This window comes from Nycticebus coucang, chromosome 1, assembly GCF_027406575.1.
Source record: "Nycticebus coucang isolate mNycCou1 chromosome 1, mNycCou1.pri, whole genome shotgun sequence".
In the NCBI taxonomy this organism is placed as follows: Eukaryota; Metazoa; Chordata; class Mammalia; order Primates; family Lorisidae; genus Nycticebus; species Nycticebus coucang.
The window spans coordinates 80235896-80243284 of NC_069780.1; positions in this window are offsets into that span (position 1 = coordinate 80235896).

Here is a 7389-nt window from a genome sequence, read left to right on the forward strand (position 1 = left end):
AAACTCAGATGGCCGGGCCCAACCCTAGAGTTTCTAACATGTAGTTCTGGGCTGGGCCTTAGAATTTGTCTTTTTAACAAGTTTTTGGGTGATGCCATTGCTGTTGCCTACATTTGAAGAGTACCTTGTAGCATGGTCAGAGCATTGGAAAGAGTGTCCCAGGTGGAGGGTTACAGGGAAGGCAAAAGCCTGGAGGTTAGAGAAAGCCTAATGAATTGGGGAAATAGCAGTTGACGCTGAGATAGGCTTACTGTGTGTCAACTGCTGTTCCAAGCAGTGCACATGTGTTAACTCATTCAGTCCTCCCAAGGTAGGCATTTGTTATTATCTTCATTTTGCACTGAGAACACTGGCTCATAGAGAGGTCTGAAAGTTTGTTCAAGTTCCAAAGCTACTAGGTGGTACAATGGGAGTTTGAACCCAGAAAAGACTGAGTCTGTGGCCTGGGCTCTTAGCCACCCAAGAAAGTGGCTGCAAGGGTCAGCTGGGGTGCCAGATGAGGTAGGTCTGTGTAAATCACATATATTTAAGTTTTAGAACTATAATAACTATGTAAATCATATCAACAATTTGGACTGTAGCTTCAGGAGACTCGTAAGCCATTACCAAATTTTAAGCAAGAAAATGACCTTTCCAGACTTGTCTTTTGGTTTTGGAGTCGGGGGAGGGTGTCAATGACAGGGACAGAAGGCTATTGCTGTAGTTCCAGCTCTAAGGATGACAGTGGCTGTGTTGATGAGAGTGAGTGTGTGCAGCAGTGGAGTGGAGGGGTGGGGGGAGGTGGAGAGCTGTGGATGGGGCTGGGAGATTTCAATGATAGAATCTACCGCTGATCTTCAAGGGTGGTGTTCAGGCATGTGGTTTGAGCAGCTTGGCATTTGGGAAGACAGTGCTGGTATCCTTGAGAATGGAAATGTTGAAAGAGCAACACATTTTTGGGAACAAAGGGAGCAAACATTTGAACATACTGCATCCCTGCCTGTCTCCTGGACTTCATGAGACACAAGCCATTTTTTCTTTCCAGCCTAGGGTATTTGCAGATTCATCTCAATTCTTCCAAGACAGCCAAATAAATAAAATAAAATAAAATAAAATAGAAGGATCCAGTTCGAAATAGAAGTTCCTTCCCTATAAAATTCTTGCCCATTATTATTAAATAGGTTCTAGCTGCCTGATTTGAAATTCTTTTCTCTGGTTAATAGACACCAAAAAGGTAAACTGGAGATCCATGTAAACATAAAGGTAATCATTTTTTCTCCTGTCTTCTACTCAATAATCGTGTCAGAATAAAACTTAAGAAGTCCATTTCTTGCCCCTCAGTATTCATGGATTTGTTCTAATCTATCCTCCTCTCATACCTGGTTCGTTTTGTGACCAAATTTCAGATAGCCAGCACAAAGATCTCATTTCCCAGTAAGTTAGGCCCTGCTATCTAGAATAGTTTCCTGACCCAAGGTTAATTAATTTGCAACTTTGTTTTACAAATGAAATAGTTGGCAGCTGACTCTGTCTTAAATCCTGGCATAGATGAACTGTTTTCTTGTTGCTAGCACTAGTCCCTTCAGCATTTTAGCTGTAGTCTGCATTCTCCTGTCATGTCCTGCAGTTTGGAGCCTGGAGGGGATTGTAATGATACAGTGGAAAGAATGAGCTAATATGAGGAAGGTGTTTGAAAAACAAAGTGGGGTCAAAAATGGTTAGCCAATTACATATGATGTTTGGTGCAGAAATAGATCCCAGGCAGCAGGATAGAAAGATCCTAAATGGGTACATACATTTACAGAAAAGTAGCTTAATGACTCAGCAGATAAAGAATGACTATTTAGTAATTAGCTTACCCATAAGAAAAAGAATTATGCCACTTAAAGACAAAAATAGGTGGTTAAAAGGCAAAAGTTGAAGAAGATGACTTAAAAGAATATCTTTATGATCACAAGAAAGGAAACGATACCTTAAGCAAGACTCAGAAAGAACAAACCATAAAGGAAAAAAAAGTGGTCTATATTACAATAGAAAATTTCTGTAAAACAAAAAGTTGCCATTAGAAAAGAGGCAAGGCATGGAACAAGAGAATGTATTTCCATGTATGTATATCTGACTGACACCAGATTAGTACTCAGGGACATGGGGCTTTACACCTGTAATCCCAGCACTTTGGGAACCCAAAGTGAGGATTACTTGAGGCCTGGAGTTCAGGACCAGCCTGGGCAACAAGGCAAGACCCCCATCTCTACTACAAACACACACACACACACACATATATATATTTTATTTCTAAAATATTTTTTAAAAAATACATTTTTATATATTTTTATAAAATATAAAAATATAATTTATAAAGGAGTAGGGTGCTGGCCCCATATACCGGAGGTGGCAGGTTCAAACATGGCCCTGGCCAAAAAAAATTAATAGTAATAATAAATAAAATATAACTGGACGTGTTGGCATGTGCTGGTAGTCTCAGCTCCTTGCAGGGCTGAGACAAGAGCACAACTTGAACCCAGGAGTTGGAGGCTGCAGTGAGCTATATCACACCACTATACTCTAGCCAGGGTGACAAAGTGTGACTCTGTCTAAAAAGAAAAAAGTTTAGTATTTAGGATAAATAGAACTGCTAGAAATTAATTTTTTTTTATTAAATCATAGCTGTGTACATTGATATGATCATGGGGCATCATTCCCTAGCTTCACAGACCATTTACCAAGTTTCACATATACCCTTGTAAGATGCACCGCTGGTGTAATCCCACCAATCCCCTTCCCTCTACCCACCTCCCACCTCCCTCCCCTCCCTTTCCCCCTTCCCCCTATTCTTAGGTTGTAACTGGGTTATAGCTTTCATGTGAAAACCCTAAATTAGTTTCATAGTAGGGCTGAGTATATTGGGTATTTTTTCTTCCATTCTTGAGATACTTTACTAAGAAGAATATGTTCCAGCTCCATCCATGTAAACATGAAAGAGGTAAAGTCTCCATCTTTCTTTAAGGCTGCATAATATTCCATGGTGTACATATACCATAATTTATTAATCCATTCGTGGATCGATGGGCACCTGGGCTTTTTCCATGATTTAGCAATTATGAATTGGGCTGCAATAAACATTCTGGTACAAATATCTTTGTTATGATGTGATTTTTGGTCTTCTGGGTATATGCCCAGTAGAGGGATTACAGGATTGAACAGCAGATCTATTTTTAGATCTCTAAGTGTTCTCCATATCTCTTTCCAAAAGGAATGTATTAATTTGCATTCCCACCAGCAGTGCAAAAGTGTTCCCTTTTCTCCACATCCACGCCAACATCTATGGTCTTGGGATTTTGTGATATAGGCTAGTCTCACTGGAGTTAGATGGTATCTCAAAGTAGTTTTGATTTTCATTTCTCTGATGTTTAAAGATGATGAGCATTTTTTCATATGTCTAAAGGCCGCACACCTGTCTTCTTCAGAGAAGTTTCTCTTCAAATCCCTTGCCCAGCCTGCAATGGGATCCCTTGTTCTATTCTTGCTAATGTGTTTGAGTTCTCTGTGGATTCTGGTTATTAAACCTTTGTCGGAGACATAACCTGCAAATATCTTCTCCCATTCTGAGGGCTGTTTGCTTGCTTTACTTACTGTGTTCTTGGCTGTGCAGAAGCTTTTTAGTTTGATCGAGTCCCAGTAGTGTATTTTTGAAGCTGCTTCAATTGCCTCGGGGGTCCTCCTCATAAAATACTCGCCCCGACCGATTTCTTCAAGGTTTTTCCTGCACTCTCCTCCAGTATTTTTATAGTTTCATGTCTTAAGTTTAAATCTTTGATCCAGTGAGAGTCTATCTTAGTTAATGGTGAAAGGTGTGGGTCCAGTTTCAGTCTTCTACAGGTTGCCAGCCAGTTCACCTAGCACCATTTGTTAAATAGGGAACCTTTTCCCCAGTGAATGTTTTTAATTGGCTTGTCAAAGATTAAATAATGGTAAGTAGCTGGATTCATCTCTTGGTTCTCTATTCTGTACCAGACATCTACTTCTCTGTTTTTGTGCCAATACCATGCTGTTTTGATCACTATTGATTTGTAGTATAGTCTGAGGTCTGGTAGCATAATTCCTCCTGCTTTGTTTTTATTTCTGAGTAATGTCTTGGCTATTTGAGGTTTTTTCTGATTCCATATAAAATGAAGTATTGTTTTTTCAAGATCTTTAAAGTATGACAGTGGAGCTTTAATAGGGATTGCATTGAAATTATGTATTGCTTTGGGTAGTATGGACATTTTAACAATGTTGATTCTTCCCAGCCATGAGCATGGTATGTTTTTCCATTTGTTAATATTTTCAGCTATTTTTTTTCTTAGAGTTTCATAGTTCTCTTTATAGAGATCTTTCACGTCCTTTGTTAGATAAATTCCCAAATATTTCATCTTCTTCGGCACTACTGTGAATGGGATAGAGTCCTTAACTGTTTTTTCAACTTGACTATTGTTGGTATATATAAAGGCTACCGATTTATGAATGTTGATTTTGTAACCTGAGACGCTGCTGTATTCCTTGATCACTTCTAAGAGTTTTGTAGTAGAGTCCCTAGTGTTTTCCAGATATACTATCATATCATCTGTGAAGAGTGAAAGTTTGATCTCTTCTGACCCTATATGGATACCCTTGATTGCCTTTTCTTCCCTAATTGCAGTGGCTAAAACTTCCATTACAATGTTAAAAAGCAATGGAGACAATGGGCAGCCTTGTCTGGTTCCTGATCTGAGTGGAAATGATTCCAATTTAACTCCATTCAATATGATATTGGCTGCGGGTTTGCTGTAGATGGTCTCTATCAGTTTAAGAAATGTCCCTTCTATACTGATTTTCTTAAGTGTTCTGATCATGAAGGGATGCTAGATATTATCAAAAGCTTTTTCTGCATCGATTGAGAGAATCATATGGTCTTTGTTTTTTAATTTGTTTATATGCTGAATTACATTTATAGATTTACGTATATTGAACCAGCCTTGAGACCCTGGGATAAAACCGACTTGGTCATGATGTATAATTTGTTTGATGTGTTGCTGGATTCTGTTTGTTAGGATCCTGTTGAATATTTTTGCATCTATATTCATTAGTGATATTGGTCTATAATTTTCTTTTCTTGTTGAGTCTTTTCCTGGTTTGGGGATCAGGGTGATGTTTGCTTCATAGAACGTGTTGGGTAGTCTTCCTTCTTTTTCTACCTTTTGGAACAGGTTGAGTAATATAGGTACTAATTCCTTTTTAAAGGTTTGGTAGAATTCTGACGTGAAACCATCTGATCCCGGGCTTTTCTTTTTAGGGAGGTTTTGTATGGTTGATGCTATTTCCGAACTTGATATGGGCCTGTTCAACATTTCCACTTGATTCTGGCTAAGTCTTGGAATGTGATGTGCTTCCAAGTATCAGTCAATTTCCTTCAGATTTTCATATTTCTGAGAATACAGTTTCTTGTAATATTTATTAAGGATTTTTTTGATTTCTGAGGAGTCTGTTGTTATTTTGTCTTTGTTGTTTCTGCTTGATGAGATTAGAGATTTTACTCTTTTTTTCCTGATTAGTTTGGCCAAAGGTTTATCTATTTTATTGACCTTTTCAAAAAACCAGGTTTTTGATTTATTGATCTGTTGTATAAACATTTTGTTTTCAATTTCATTTAATTCTGCTCTAATTTGGTTATTTCTTTTCTTCTACTGGGTTTGGGGTTGGAATGTTCTTCCTTTTCCAGTTGCTTGAGATGTCCCATTAAGTTGTTAACTTCCTCTCTTTCCGTTCTCTGGAGGAAGGTTTGCAGTGCTATAAATTTCCCTCTTAGAACTGTTTTTGCAGTGTCTCAGAGGTTCTGATAGTTCATGTCTTCATTGTTGTTTTGTTCCAAAAAATTGGCTCTAATCTCATCTCTGACCCAGCTATCATTCAGCATAAGGTTATTTAACTTCCATGTTTTTGTATGAGTATGCAGATTCCTGTTGTTACTCCGCTCAAGTTTTATTCCATGGTGGTCCAAGAAGATGCATGGAATAATTTCTATTCCTTTAAATTTACTGAGGTTAGACTTGTGACCTAGGATGTGATCGATTTTGGAGTAAGTTCCAGGGGCTGATAGGAAGTACGTGTATTCAGTTTTTTTGGGATGAAATGTTCTTTAGATGTCTGCTAAATCCAAATGTTGGATGGTTAGGTTTAAATCTAAGATTTCTTTGCTCAGCTTCTTGTTGGAGGATTGATCTAACACTGCCAAGGGAGTGTTGAAATCTCTGACTATTATGGAGCTGGAGGAAATCAAGTTGCTCATGTCTGTTAGAGTTTCTTTTATAAATTGAGGTGCATTCTGGTTGGGTGCATAGATATTAATAATTGAGATCTCATCATATTGAGTATTACCCTTAACAAATATGAAGTGACCATTCTTGTCCTTCCTTACTTTTGTCAGTTTAAAGCCTATTATATCTGCAAATAAAATTGCAACACTTGCTTTTTTCTGATTACCATTTGCCTGAAATATGGATGACCATCCTTTCACCCTGAGTCTGTATTTGTCTTTTAAGTTAAGATGTGACTCTTGTATGCAACAGATATCTGGCCTGAGTTTTTGTATCCAGTCAGCTAACCTATGCCTCTTTAGAGGACAGTTTAAGCCGTTCACGTTAATGGAGAATATTGATAAGTCTGGTGAAGTTTTGGGTATCGAGTTTTTCAAAAGTCCAGTGGGCATTTTTAATCCTTTCGCCAGTGTGGAAATTGGAGTTTGATCCGAAGTTTCTGAGTCAGTTTACTTTTGTGGTATAGGATTGGGTTGGTCATTATGGAGGATAGGTCTGAGAATATCCTGAAGAGCTGGTTTGGTTATGGCAAATTTCTTCAACATATGAATGTCATTAAAGTATTTAATTTCTCCATCATAAATGAAACTCAGTTTAGCTGGATACAAGATCCGGGGTTGAAAGTTATTTTGCTTTAGGAGATTAAAAGTTGGTGACCACCCTCTTCTGTCTTGAAAAGTTTCAGCAGAGAGATCTGCAGTCATTCTAATATTCTTCCCATTGAAGGTAATGGTTTTCTTTCTCCTGGCAGCTTTGAGGATTTTCTCCTTCATATTAACTTTAGTGAAGTTAATTATGATATGCCTGGGGGATGTCTTATTGGGGTTGAGTTGTGCTGGGGTTCTGAAGCTGTCCGCTATCTGAATTTCAGAATCTCTAGGCATGTCTGGAAAATTCTCTTTCATAATTTCATGCAGAAGGGCCTCTGTGCCCAGCGAGGCCACTTTATCAGTTTCTGGAACGCTAATGATTCGGATATTCACTTTCTTTGAATTATCCCAGAGCTCTCGGAGAGAATGATCTGTTTTTGCTCTCCATTTCTCTTCCTCTTTGAGAATTTGGGAGCATTCAAAGGCTT